A 14,598-nucleotide genomic window follows, 5' to 3' on the forward strand; every position below is an offset into this window, starting at 1 on the left:
GAGACCAGGACTGACGGACATCCATTTGTAGATGAAATTCCATGGATGGATGGATGGATGGATAAGCAGATCTCTAAAATGACATTTTGTAAAACAGTTTTTTATCATAAATGTTCTATTTTCACCAAACGTCTCTAATGTGAGATAACGTCATATTACAGGTCAACATTCATTAGATGTGTGTAAATGACAAGGACCATTATATTATATATTATATTACAGAGGGGGACATCTCATTTTGGACAGGTCTATTTCTGTCCTGTCTCTACCTCTACACATAAAACTTGAATAGGGTGGGCCTTAGTGATTCAAGAATGCCTAGTGGTTAGTAAAAGTTGACAGACGAGGGCTTCAACCTATTATGTTGCACAAGGTAATGGACAAAGGACTGATCCAATTCCATTTAGTAGGAGGTGAAGATATGTACGTATTGATCTGTGACTGGCTCTAAGTCCTGCAGTCAATCACATGGGACATCAATGGACTGTGTAATGGAAAGATGAGATTCTCAGTTCACTGAAGTTATTTTAATCACTTTTCTGTAGCAGAAAATGATTAAAAGTATTAATGAAACATTGTGAAACCGTTGTGAAAACAGGCCTTAGAAGGCTTTAAAACTATCATATCTGGGGTTTCAAAGATGAAAAAAGCCATTTTATAAAACCTGAAGATGTGACCTATAAACACACCCCCAGGATGTCCAAATAAGGAGATGGATATTATTCCCACGACAATTTACCAATGATGCACCTGTAATAGGGATCCATGACACACGTGTGGCAACTGTTATCAGTTTTCTTGCCTTAGCATAAGAAATAAATGTAAGACAATGTATTTCTAAGTCATTGTATCTATGGATGGTCATAGATCTGGATATTATTCTCTGACTTCGTTTATAAAACCACCATTTATGGGTCAACTTCGAATGTGGATTATTGGACATGTGTTTCCAGGTGGATTCCTGAGTCGGCCTGATGGCTGCTCACTAACAGCAGGATGAAGGAGGCCAGAACGGGAGGAAGGATAAGGAAGATAAACTAGAACGGGAGGCACAGATGAGTCTACTAAGCAGACACTAACACTGGGGTTAAAGGTCAAACCACTGGTGCTGGAACCAGTTCATAAAAAGTCCAGATTCTGGAGAAGGTGATGGTGTCTGAGGAGAAGAACCACTCCTACACAGATCAGTTCAAAACCCCCCAGCTGAGGAAAACCACACTTGTGCTCTGGACTGTTTTGACACCAAACTGATCAAATCCTCGACATAATCGCACATATTAGTTCACCTTAAATTCAATCATCGTGGAAGGACTGATGGACTGATGGCTGGAAGTCATATGTGAACTAAAACCTACATGAGTCATGGTTTATTTCCTGATTGGCCAAGCCTCTGTCACATGAGCTTTTCAAGAGGAAAAGCAGCTGTTTATTCAACCTGACACTGAGTTACAGGTGAGGTGACATGTTCTATTGTTCCTGTGTCCTTCAACCTCTAGTGAATGTAACATAAAACTGTCTATCACATACTGAAGTCCTGCCCATCCATGAAAACACCTGTGATTGGCCAAGATATTCTCCATGAGGTAGATTATACTTTAATTGTGTGTTTATTGTATTTTAATTAAGGGCTGTTTTTGTTGAGTGGAAACAGATGACATGTATCATCTTACCTTTACCTTATCATATCTTATCTTAGCTTATCTTATCTCATCTTGTCTTATTTTATCTCATCTTATCTTATTTTATCTTATCTTCTCATCTTATCTTATCTCATCTTCTCATCTTATCTCATCTTCTTATCTCATCTTATCTTCTCATTTTGTCTCATCTCATCTTCTCATCTTATCTCACCTCATCTGATCTTCTCATCTTATCTCATCTTCTCATCTCACCTGCTCTCTTCTCTTCTCGTCTCATCTCATCTCATCTCATCTCATCTCATCTCATCTCATCTCATCTTATCTTATCTCAGGTGCAGCTGTCCTGTCTCCTCTGAAATGACCTGAAATCCAATCTGCTTTAATACCAATTGTCCATTTTTCTTTGTTGATAAAAACCTTTTGCTGTGTTTTGACCTGATTGATGTGAATTTGAAATTGTGAGCGTCAGAATTTTATGCTGTTCTTCTATTTTTCTTCAACCTTCTTCTCTCCAACTTTAAAGCGAATCATCCTCTGTCTGCTCCACGCCACCCTTTGACTCGCCTTTGCTTGAACTGGTGTCGTTGTTGACGCTCCAAGGTTAAACCCATGTGAATGGATGCTCCTCTCTGCTCTGAGGTCGGCACTTCGTTCCCACGCTTTCTGTCTTCCTCCACATCTGACCTCGGGGTCGCCAGCGTGGAGAGGCGGTCACCATTTTGAAACAAACGACACCGCTGAAGCCTCAAAACAACCACGGTGGTTAAGTGTCGGCCTCTGTTGGATCACCACGAGACGATGCAGCCTCACAACAGCTGCTCAAAAACGCTGGAAGGATGGAAAACTGAGAAAATGCTGCCTCAATGTCCTAGAAACACAGCCTGTTATTTGTGAGCAGGAAGTCCACTGAAGCCAAAGAAGAAAGCCCAAAAGCAGATTAATTCTTCACAAAGGCCAAGATTCTTTTCCTGTTTTTCTAATGAAACTTTTTCTCCTGAATGACATCATCATCATATTTGTTTCTGCTGTTGTATCCAGGAATTATTGCCTCTTTACTTCTGACCAATCCGCTGCTGTTACCATGTGCAACAACCCAATCAGAAGCTCAGAGAACTCTGAACATTACAGGTTGAATTTTCTTTTTTTTTTTTTTTTCTTTGTCATCTTAAGTGAAGCAGCAACAAAATCTGAAGCTCTGTGATTGGATGGCTGTGGGTGAAGTGCATCATGGGAGTGTAGTCGACACCTTCTCCTCCAGCATCGACGTCCACAGGTTTTTAACGTGGACTGTTTATACGGAGATACAGTGAAATGCCATTTATTAAAAACGTGACAAAGACATTTAATATTCAGAGGAGAACATCACCAGGCCATGCCATATCCACACTGATGCACATATTTTGCCAAATCTCCATTTTTTCCCTACATTTTAGTGTCTTGTCCACATGATCATGTGGATCATCACAGGTTCTCCCTGGATCATCTCTGGACCTCCTTCTGTGGTCCTGCCTCTTGTCACATCTGCCACCAGACATTAGTCTGGTTTTGTCTGTCTTGTGTGTTTTGTCTGTCACTTCCTGTTTTATTTTGTTATGTTCTCCTCATGTGTCATGTCTGGTGTCTTTGCTTCCTTCCCCTAATCATTTCCACCTGTGTGTGATTACCTGTCTCCGCCCTGATTTGCTCCACCTGTGTCTCATTGTCTTCCCTCCCTCTTGTGTATTTAAGCCCTGTGTTTTCCCCTGTCCTGTGCCAGTTCGTATTGCCTTGTGTGTTACTTACCAGTGTTTTTTGGATCCTGTTTTGTCTGTCTGCCTGTTTTTTGACCGGGATTGTTTTTCAAGACCTCTGCCTTTTGCCCGACCTCTGTCTGTGCCTCTGCTACCGTTGCGTCAACGTGTGTTCGACCTTCCTGCCTGTTTTACTGGTACATGAGCTTGTCTGTCCCCCATGTACTATTGCCTGTCTGTCTGCCTTACCGTGTATGACCTGGTCTGTTTACTGACATCCCTCTGCTCTCCCCTAGTTGGATACCCGACAAGTGTTTTCGGTCCGGGTTGTGAGGGTCCGCCTTTGGTCCACTTCACAAACCCCATGAAGAACTCTGTGACCTCAAGAATCTGTATATAATCACTGTCCAAGACTTGTCTGTTAAACCTGTGTTTAATAAACACTAAACTTTTACGTCTGCTTCCGGGTCTTGCATTTGGGTTCAGTCACCGTACTCAGATCATTACACCTCTCTCCTGCCTTCATTGTCATCACTCACTTATCCATATAGTTATGATAGTGTTTATTATATAGTTTCATAGATGGTAGAGGTTTCTATTATTTGTAGCAACTGATGTAATAGTAGTATATCCACTGTTAGTACTTGTATTTGTAGTAGTAGTAGTAGTATACACAGTCATGGACCTTTGTTCTGGTTTCTAGTAATTATACTAACACCAGCTGATCTGCTTTTGACAGTTCTAGTTCAGTTATCTGTGCATCAACTGCATTCAAGTCTGTCCCCCTACTCCCCCCCCCTTCTCCCCCAGTCTCTCTCTCTATCGCTCTTTCTCTCCTCCTTTACTCTCTCTCTTTAACCCCAGCTGGTCAAGGCAGACGGCCATTCTCTGGGTCTGCTCGAGGTTTCTGCCTGTTAAAGGGAAGTTTTTCCTCACCACTGTCACCAGTCACAAGTGTTTGCTCCTGGAGGATTCTGTTGGGTTTCTGTAAATTTGTTTAGAGTCTGGTTTCAACTGGCTCGATATGTAAAGCATCATGAGATAACTTTTGTCATGATTTGGCGCTATATAAATAAAATTTGATTTATGTAACTGGTGCATTAGGTAAAAAAACACCCAAAAAACACATGTCATGGTTTGTGTTAATTTGTGTCATCAGGAAAACAGTTCATGCATAAAATGCATCTGTGTGTAACCATAGCAACAACCACAACAACAAACACCATCTTATTTCTGTGTGGTTGGTAAAGTTCACAGTTTAACTTGGCTTTGGTACCGACTCACACAAAAACATCTTCATATGTTTCCACAGACTAAAATCCAGCTGAAACACTGGTTTTAACTTTGATTTGAGATGATTTTTTTTTTTTTTTTTTTTTTACTTCACTTTCACATTGAACGAGAAACAAGTAATGAGAGAAAAATGTCACCTGCATCCTCTACCTGAATACACTGGTCTACAATTTTTTAGAAATGATTTGCTTCAGAGATTAAATGTGTTAAATGTTATGTATTTTCATAAGATTAATTGGAAAATAAATGACAAAAGTGCCGGTTTGCTGATGTTTTCAAGGTATATGATTAAGTGTTATTACACATATATATTGGTTTATGTACATTTATATAATAGTTTTGTAAATCTTCCAGTAAATAGAACCTGCAAAGTGAATGTATTCTAATGCGCAGACAGTGTTTTCAAGTAGATCTTGGAGCTCTGAGACAAATATTCCTTTTGTGTCAAACCCATTCTCTTGTTAATTCTTGAATTTCACATTTTGACCCAAGGCTGTATCTTAGAAAGTTCAGCCAACCAGCATTTTTGACTTGATTTTTCTTTATCAGTGACTCTCATGTGGTAAAATTTCATTACTTTTATTCTGGAAGCATTTTCCTTGTAGACCAGTGATATCCAACGATGTAAAATTGTACTGTGACACTCAGAGGCTTCCTCACTGAGGTAGTTTATGACGGCCACTTACTGGCCATCATGCCTTTTTAGTCCAACGGCCTGAAGGGCTTGATGGACTATTGATATCAGTCGTCTGTCCATCGTTTGTCCATCATCAGTCCATCCGTCCATCTATCGTCTGTCCATCCATCCATCTATCATCTGTCTGTACCAGTGGCGGCTGTTCGTCTTTCAGACAGGGAAAGCTCATTGTCGGCTTACATAAAAAAAAAAAAAAAAAAAAAAAAAAAAAGTAAAGTTATTTAAACATACATTCGACCCTCCGTTCCTTTTTAAGAAAATGGTCAGTGACCTTATCATACACAGTAGGCATCTTTTCCAGGGACTGGACCAGTGTCCTCTCAATGGCCAGCAGAGCTAGGCTGCTTAAGACGGCCTTGGCCCATTGTGTTGTGAGTGTAAGACTTCAGCCTTTTTAAACAAGAGATGCTCCTTTCATGCGACCGAGCCAACAGTTTGATTGATTTAACTATCTACAAAACGATATTAAACTCGAACAAGAAATGATTAAATTATGTAACTGAAACAAGAAAACGCTGAAATTATGTTAAATTGAAACAAGGAAGTACAATGAGTGTGTTTTATTTACAGTGCAAGAAATGAACGAGTAATTTCATACTGGTTTCCTCTTGATTTCAATGCAGAATGTGCGGCAGTATTAAACTGAACTGTGTCAGTGAAGGAGTAGATCTGAAAACAGCTGTCAATCAAACGGGATTCAGCCTTTCGACTGATCCTCCAATCAGCACGTGGGATTCTGGCGTCCAGCCCGGCCGAGCTCCACCCACAGCTCCATTCACCCCCAGAGACGCCCGGCGTCCGGGGGCGGGACAACATCTTGGCATTTATCCAATTACTGTCCAGTTTTGAGGCAATGAAAAAAACTGTTCCACTCAGTCCCATTGAAGCCCATAGACGCCCGGCGTCTACGAGCAAATGCACTGAGCAGAGATCATATGAGAAAACAGCCCCAACGGGAATGTATGAGAAGTGAACAACATCGAGTCCATTGATCTGTGATAAAGCTGATTCTGAATGAGCTCATCTGTGAGATGAATGTGTTCTAACACATTTGTAGTCAATAAAATGTCAACACAACTGTACATATTTAACCATTTAATTTTCGTAATTTTAGGGGAAGCCGGGCTTCCCTTGCAGTCTATGAGAAATCGCCACTGGTTTGTACACAATTTTTGAGGAATCTTCTTTTCCATACCTGTCTGCCAGAATCAGTTGAAATTCATAGCAAACGTTCCTTGGGGCAAGGTCTACTAAGTTTGTTCAAAGAATTGAGAAATATTGATTTTTGAATTTTTTTAATGAATTTTCAAATATTATAAGTCCCCACTGGTTTATGACGGGAATATTTCAAAGTACTATATCTTCAAAACAGTTGAAGATATTGATATAATTACTATTGGCATATATGAGCATTCATTTGGCGCCATGACATTGAGTGACTTTGAAAGGTCAAAGAAATATCAATTAATGTCTTTAAATATGCCATTGGACTACAGGACCCTTGGTCCTATTTTTAGAGTGTAGTATGGGTGCGTGTTGTAAAACGCAGATGTGTAGAGGGAGTTGAAAGATACATCTTGTGGATGCACTGGGACACATCATCAGTGTTGTTACCAGGGGTCATTGGGTGTTTCGGGTCTTTCAAACATCATACACCCTCACCCAGGCGACCTGACCGGGGTTGATCAGACCCCAGCCTGTGTCCCAGCAGCGTTTGCCCACGAATCTGCCCTCTTAATCCATAGCCACCTTCTGGCTTTTTCTGCGGCTTCTGTTGCGGATCTTATAGCCTTCTTTTTTGCCTCCCCGGTGAGGCCTAGCAGCGTGAACGCTTTACAGAGTGACCTCCCAGCAAATCCTCAACAACCCACCTCCAGAGGTTCACAGTACGTTCTCCAGCCTTGCCTCTTACAATCATCCACCAGCTCCTGGCACTTGGCATGTTTCCTCTCATTAGCCTCATCCATTTGCTCTTCCCAAGGAATTGTGAGCTCCAGAATGATCAGCTGTTTGGTGGAATCAGACACGATGATCATGCCTGGTCAAAGCCATGTTGGTGTTATCCTGGCTGGGAACTTCAGCTGTTTCCCAAGGTTCACTTCCATTCTCCAGTCAGTGGCGGAGGTGAGGAGGCCTGACTTTGCCTGTGATTGTATGTTAGGCTTCTCTCCGGCTCTGTGGAACGCGATGGTCTTAGGCTTGTTGTGGCCCTTGATGGTACTAGTGGCTGTGGCTATGCTGTCAGCAACTGCCCTAAGCACCTGATCATGGCGCCAGGCAAGGCAAGGCATGGCAGATTTATTTCTATGGCACAATTCATACACAGGGGAATTCACAGTGCTTTACAAAAATGGAAAAGAGACAGATTAAAAACACACAATTACAATTAAAACATAATCAATAAAACATAAACAATAATCAGTTAAAACAAAGTAAAAGAGAAGAGTGCAGATAGAACACTTTCAGTTGTTATATGCACAGTTGAACAGAACTGTTTTCAGCCAGGACTTAAACATTGTCACAGTAGAGGCCTGTCTCACGTCATCACGAAGACTGTTCCAGAATTTACCTGCATAGAACTGAAACCACAGCTTCACCCTGTTTAGTCCTGACTCTGGGCACCAGCAGAAGACCAGTCCCTGAGGTTCTCAGGGTCCGAGATGGTTCATATGGGACCAACATGTCACAGATGTACTTTGGTTCCAGACTATGAAGCGACTTATAAATGAGCAGAGCTGTTTTAAAGTCTATTCTCTGAGCCACAGGAAGCCAGTGCAGAGCTCTGAGCACAGGACTAATATGGTCGTACTTCCTGGTTCTAGTCAGGCCTCGAGCAGCAGCGTTCTGAATGTACTGCAGCTGTCTTACAGCTCATTTAGAGAGTCAAGTGAGAAGGTCGTTACAGTAGTCTAACCTGTTAGAGATAAATGCGTGGATAAGTCTCTCTAAGTCTGGTTTAGACTGCAAACCTTTGATTCTGGCAATGTTTTTGAGATGGTAAAAGGCTGATGATGTAATTGATCTAATGTGGCTGTTAAAGTTTAGGTCTGAGTCCATTATTACCCCTAGATTTCTAACCTGATTTTTAGCTTTTGGAGTAACAGTTTCCAGATGACTGATCACACTTTCTCTGAGTTTTTGGGGGCAATAACGCCCGTCTGCAAGTGCTTTTGGGCAGCTGCTAAGGCAGTGTTCCAGGGATCCCCGTCTTGAACACTGAGGACAGCATGGTGTCTTGGATTTTCCCCAGAAGTGGAGGTTGGCTGGACTGGGAAGGACGTCATACACAGCCTGGACTAAAAACTTAATGCGGTGGGAGTCTGCTTTCCAGATGATCGACCAAGTGATCTTGTGATGTAAAACATTCTCCCATTTGGTCCACGCTCCTTGTTGCCCCATTCCCACCATCCTGCTCACTCGTACTTCCTCCACGCCTGCCCGCACTTCCTCCTGGATAAGATGTTGCCACTCTTTGCCTTTAGCCTTGTCCACCCTTGTTGCTGGGAGGTATCCAATGCCTGCACACCCTGTTGCTATGAGCCCCACCAGCACCCTCTGCTTCATCCTTGACTCGACCACCTCCAAAGCTCGGTCTGCCCTCCATTTCCGGGCTGTTCGCACCTGGATCCCGGCCAATGCCACCTTTGGATCTCTAGATTCCCTGTACTGCAATGCTTCCTGTGTTCTGGACACCATGAACTCTTCGGCAAGGCCACTGATTGGGAGCTGCAGGATGTTGCTTGTGCCATACAGGGCGGCGCTGCTCAGACTGCGTGGGAGACTGAGCCACCTGCGCAGGTAGCTGCTGATCCTTTTCTCCATGGCCTCGACTGTTGTAATGGGTACTGTGTACAGCAGCAGAGGCCACAGGATCCGGGGCAAGATGGAGTGCTGGTAAATCCAGGCTTTAAACCTCCCTGGCAGGCCTTGTTTGTCCACCCGACTCAGCCTGTCCTCAAGCTCCTTGGTGGTTTTCTGGATGGAGGCAGAATCTTTGAGGCTACAGTCAAAGAACTTGCCGAGGCTCTTTACTGGCTGCTCTGTGATGGATGGGATGGTGACTCCAGACAGTGAGAAGTGGAACTTGTCCACAACTTTTCCCCTCTTGAGCACTAGGGACCTTGATTTTTCTGGCTTAAAACTCATCCTTGCCCAGGTGATGAGCTTCTCTAGGCCTTGGAGGATCCATCTACTGCCTGGGACAGACGATGTTGTGACAGCCAAGTCATCCATAAAGGCTCTAATTGGGGGCTGGCGTACTCCTGTTTTCATCAAGGGACCCCTGCATTCCACCTCTGCTGACTTGACTATCATGTTCATGGCGAGGGTGAAAAGGATGACTGAGATAGTGCAGCCTGTTATTATGCCTTTCTCCAGCCTGTGCCAGGTCGATGTACCTGACTCAGCAGAGACTCTTAGCCTGAAATTGTTGTAATAATCCAGGATAAGGTTTGTGATTTTGCTGGAACATGATGTCGTTGAAGGGCAAGCTCTACCAGCTTGTGAGGTATGGAGCCATACGCATTGGCGAGGTCCAGCCACAGTACGGTCAGGTCTCCTTTTCCTTCATGCGCCTCCCTGATGAGTTGTGATACCACTCCTGTGTGTTCCAAACAGCTGGGAACTCCAGGGATCCCACCCTTCTGAACAGAGGTGTCGATGTAACTGAGATTTATGTGGACAGGGAATTAGGCTGAGAATAGAATAGAATAGAATAGAATAGAATAGAATAGAATAGAATAGAATAGAATAGAATAGAATAGAACTGGATCCAATCCCCAGCGCAAAATAAATGATACAAACAGTTAAAATAAATAAATAATGCTACAACTCAAAAATACATTATTCACATACACAACCATCCTGCAACTTTAAACACTAAACATTGATCTGAGATTTCATGTGATCAGAAAATCATAAACTTCAACTCCTAGTCTCATCTTTATGAGGACATTTCGATGTGATAATCAGGCTTTGATGTGTCCAATGTAGACCTCAGAGATGCAGATAAGCCCTGAAACCAGGACTTTCTGCTGAATCTGAGACTGGTCTCTGGGTCTATTTGAGCCCAGTGTCGTAACAATGACACTGACACCAACGATGGTGTCTCACTTCTGAACTCTTGAAGAAACTGAGTTTTGTGAATTAAATGAAGTTGGCAGTTTAGAAGGAAAATGCTTCAAACTGCTGAGTGATTCAGGTGTATAGTGAACTGGCTGCATGGCCCTGGTTTCACAACATGGTCAGAAACAGAACCAACATCAAAACCAGAGGATGGACTCAGATCCAGAGAACAGAACCCTCACCTCGTTTCAACAGGTCACAGTTCACATGAACAGAAGGCAAGGCAAGGCAGATTTATTTGTATAGCACAATTCATACACAGGGGAATTCACAGTGCTTTACAAAAATGGAAAATAGACAGGTTTAAAAACACACAATTACAATTAAACATAATCAATAAAACATAAATAATAATCAGTTAAAACTAAGTAAAAAAGAAGAATGCAGATAGAACCTTTTCAGTTGTTATATGCACAGCTGAACAGAGCCATTTTCAGCCTGGACTTAAACATTGTCAGAGTGTCTCACGTCATCAGGAAGACTGTTCCAGAGTTTAGCTACATAGAACTGAAACGCAGCTTCACCCTGTTTAGTCCTGACTCTGGGCACCAGCAGAAGACCAGTCCCTGAGGTTCTCAGGGTCCGAAATGGTTCATATGGGACCAACATGTCACAGATGTACTTTTGGTGCTAGACCATGGAGAGACTTATAAATGAGCAGAGCTGTTTTAAGTTCAGCTGTCAAGGAACAACACATTAAACATCATCAAGATTCGATTGTGTTTTGTATTGTGTGTTGTATTGTGTGTTGTTTTATGGTCTTACCATCCAGCACATACAAAAACAGACTACGACCAAGATATGAACTATGCCAAAAAAGAGCAATAAGGTCAGTGAACAAGGTGGGATATTGAGATAACACAAATCCACTGTTTATAGAAATTCTGGTTAAATTCCAGACTGAACAAATATTGTACAAGGCAAGAAATAATTCTAACAAACCCAGAGTGGCTCAAAGTGGGACATGCTTCCTTTAGAAATAAAGTCCACCTCAGGACATTTTCACACCAACTGGTTTGGATTTTAAGAGGATAAATGTAAACGTGGGTCATGGGGGTTTCTAGAACCTACAGGCCTGGATCTGTTTGTTCTGTCTTAGTAGATTGCTATATTTTGTATTTTGAGGCTGGTTGTGTCTTTTAATGTATGTGTTTCACATCTAATAATGAATGTGTAGCCCAGGCTCACCTTGTGGGTGTGGCTACCAAATTTAAACTCAGACCCTCTTCAGGTGGCCCATGTTCATCCATGTTGTTTCCTGTTGGCTCCATCAGTTTGTTGGGTTCTCCACTTGATTCAAGCCCCCTCAAACCTTCATTGAACCACAGTGAGTGATTCTGTTTATTTTTCTGTTATGTCGTTGGATTATTTCCGGTGTTTTTTGTGTTTGTGTTTTTTTTTTCTGGTTCTCGCTGTGTGTCGCTGTAGAATGAACATTTCCATGACACACGTCGACTCCCTCAGTTTGAGGTTTGTTGTCTTCATCTGCTGCTGATTCTCTGGATCTTCTGTTTTTAAGTTGCACTGTTTGTCAGTGTATGTGTGAGTCCTTCAGACTGTTCCCATGGTGATTAAAGAGGTGGGACTCAATGACAGAATGAATCCAGACCAGGTGGACTGAGTGTTAAACCTGAGTCTAGTCTACATTCACACTGCAGGAAAAAGTGGATCAAATCTGACTTTGACCCATTTGTGACCCGTCTCATTCTTTATGACAGTTCAAACAGAACAGAAAACATCAGGACATTTTCATATTTGGTCCTAAATCAGATTCATATCTGATGTTTTCAATATGACTTTAGTCTGAATGGTCACGTCACATTTCATCTGACTTTTACATCACTGAAATGCGACTAGAGGAGATGGAACCAGATCCATATTTACTTCTCTACTTAAACATAATATGATGCATGTGATGTCACTTCAGGATGTAGACTGTTCACACATGACTGATGACATCACAATTATATAAGAATGAGAACAACCCTGAAAAAATCTGAACTCAGCATTAAGACCTGCAGTGAGAACGTAGCATTAGAGACTTTGGTTTCTAGAATGATGGGAATGTACTGATCTGTGACAGATACTGAGCTGGTTTTCAGATGTTGATGTTGAATGGAATGGACCCAGTGGGTTTTATTCCATGAGTTTCACTGACTTCAGGCTTTAACTGAACCACAGCCTTTGTTGGACCCTGGACTGGGTTTAACACTGACGTTACATAATGATAAAACAACTCTGTGCTGAAACTGAGCCCTGAGGGACCCCAGAACAAAGCAGAGGCCGGACCTGTGGTTCTGAGGGCAGAATTTACCGATTGTGAAAGGGTTCTGGTTGAACATTTTATTTTTAAGATGTGAGATGGATCTGGACAAGTCTGGGTCAAATGGTTTTTATTACAGCAAATATAAAAGTAGCTTCACTTCGTGGTAAAACTTTATTTTCCCTGAATGGATCCAAATGCAGGACATGACAGGAACCAAAGACTAGACTGGAACTCGCCTGAGACTGGACCGGGATGGACCGGGTCTGAGTTTGGACAAGTCTGAGGGTGTATTCACACCTGCCTTGTTTGGTCCGTTTAAAACGGACCAGAGTTTGTTTGCTCCCTTGGTTCGGACCTTTCGGCTGGTGTGAATAAAAACCACCTAACTCTGTTCCAGACCAAACAAGTGAACCAAGACTCAGCTGAAGAGGTGGTCTTGGCGTGGTTCCATACAAACCCTGGTGCGGTTCATTTGAGGTGTGAAAGCAGCCCAGACCCGATCCAACACAGTTGGTTTTTTTTATTGTTGTGGAAATGGTGCATTATTAGCATACTGGCACTGTAGAAAGGCAGCGGTCAAAGTCAGCACCATTTTCATTTATGTTCCCAGTAATTGAGCTTCAATGTGGGTATTTGATTCAGTGCTTATGCAAAACAGTAACATGCGGACATTTCATTTTCAGAACTCCGGTTAGATTTGTCTGTTGTGCTTGAAAAGAAAAATAATAAATGACTTCATCACCCCCAGCAAACTTTACCTGTGTTAAGGAATTCTGTATCTGGCTAAACTTAACTGTGATATAGGATAGCTACACACAGGTCAGCAGTATGTAGCACTAATGCTTTTTGATAACAGTCTTTTGATAAACTAGTATAATTCCAACCTGTTAAGTCTTGCGTGAAGAAGAACAGTCACAACATAATGTGCGCACATGAGCGCTATCCTCCATAGCCGTCTTGCCCTGTGTCTTCGTCGTTGAGAAATGAATTCTACGATATTGTAAACGTGACGTTGCATCAAACGCTCTTGCTGCTCAAACATTTGTGCAAACGTCTGCATCTGTAAAAACCATTTCACTATGACGATAACAAAAACAGCACGCAAAATTTCCATGATTCTCTCCTTTCATTTTGGACTTAGCGCTTTAATCGACACTGCTCATTTCTGTCCAATGGATGAACGACCTCAGCACACGTGGTTTTGTTGACAGATTTTGGTCCACTTACAAAAATGTACAACGTGAAAGTGAACCACACCACATAAAAAAGAAAAACACATTTGGTCCGGCCCAAAGCAAGTGGACTATCGGACTTTCCTGGTGTGAATGTACCCTGAGACTGGACCGGGTTTGGACCAGGACTGAGATAGGACCGGGTCTGAGACTGGACCTGGTCTTCGTCAGTGGTCCTGCATAATCCCTGGTTCTGTTGGTGTTATTGTTCTTATTTTTCTCTGCTTCATAACTGTATGAAGTATAATTATGAGGTGAAACTGGCCCATGGTTTACAAACTGCTGACACCTGGTGCTGCAGCTTTAGGTAGCACTGCAATGATCAACTTTATGCCTCTGCATGAATCTCAGATGCAGCTGATTATGATGTGTTTAGAATCTGACTTCAGGTCTGCATTTACACCTGGTAGTTTTTCATGAACAATCACTGCTCCTGGAGGCAAATCAGGACATGATGTTAGAACAGAATCAAATTAAAAAATCCATTTTACCATCTGGATTATTCACTTCATTATTATCTGTGACAGTTGATAGTCATAGTCATTATTCTCTAATCCCCTGCTTCTCTTTTTCTATATATGTACATATCTTTAAAAATGGATCATTTTCAGATGTA

The 14,598-nt window shown here is 42.2% G+C and overlaps 1 pseudogene; it reads right to left on the minus strand.

Moving 5' to 3' along the window:
• Nucleotides 1–6,961: 6,961 nt before the first annotated feature.
• On the minus strand, nt 6,962–11,734 carry LOC115417402 (uncharacterized; annotated as a pseudogene).
• Between the last annotated feature and the right edge of the window lie 2,864 nt (nt 11,735–14,598).

Source organism: Sphaeramia orbicularis, chromosome 1 (assembly GCF_902148855.1).
Source record: "Sphaeramia orbicularis chromosome 1, fSphaOr1.1, whole genome shotgun sequence".
NCBI classification, from domain to species: Eukaryota; Metazoa; Chordata; class Actinopteri; order Kurtiformes; family Apogonidae; genus Sphaeramia; species Sphaeramia orbicularis.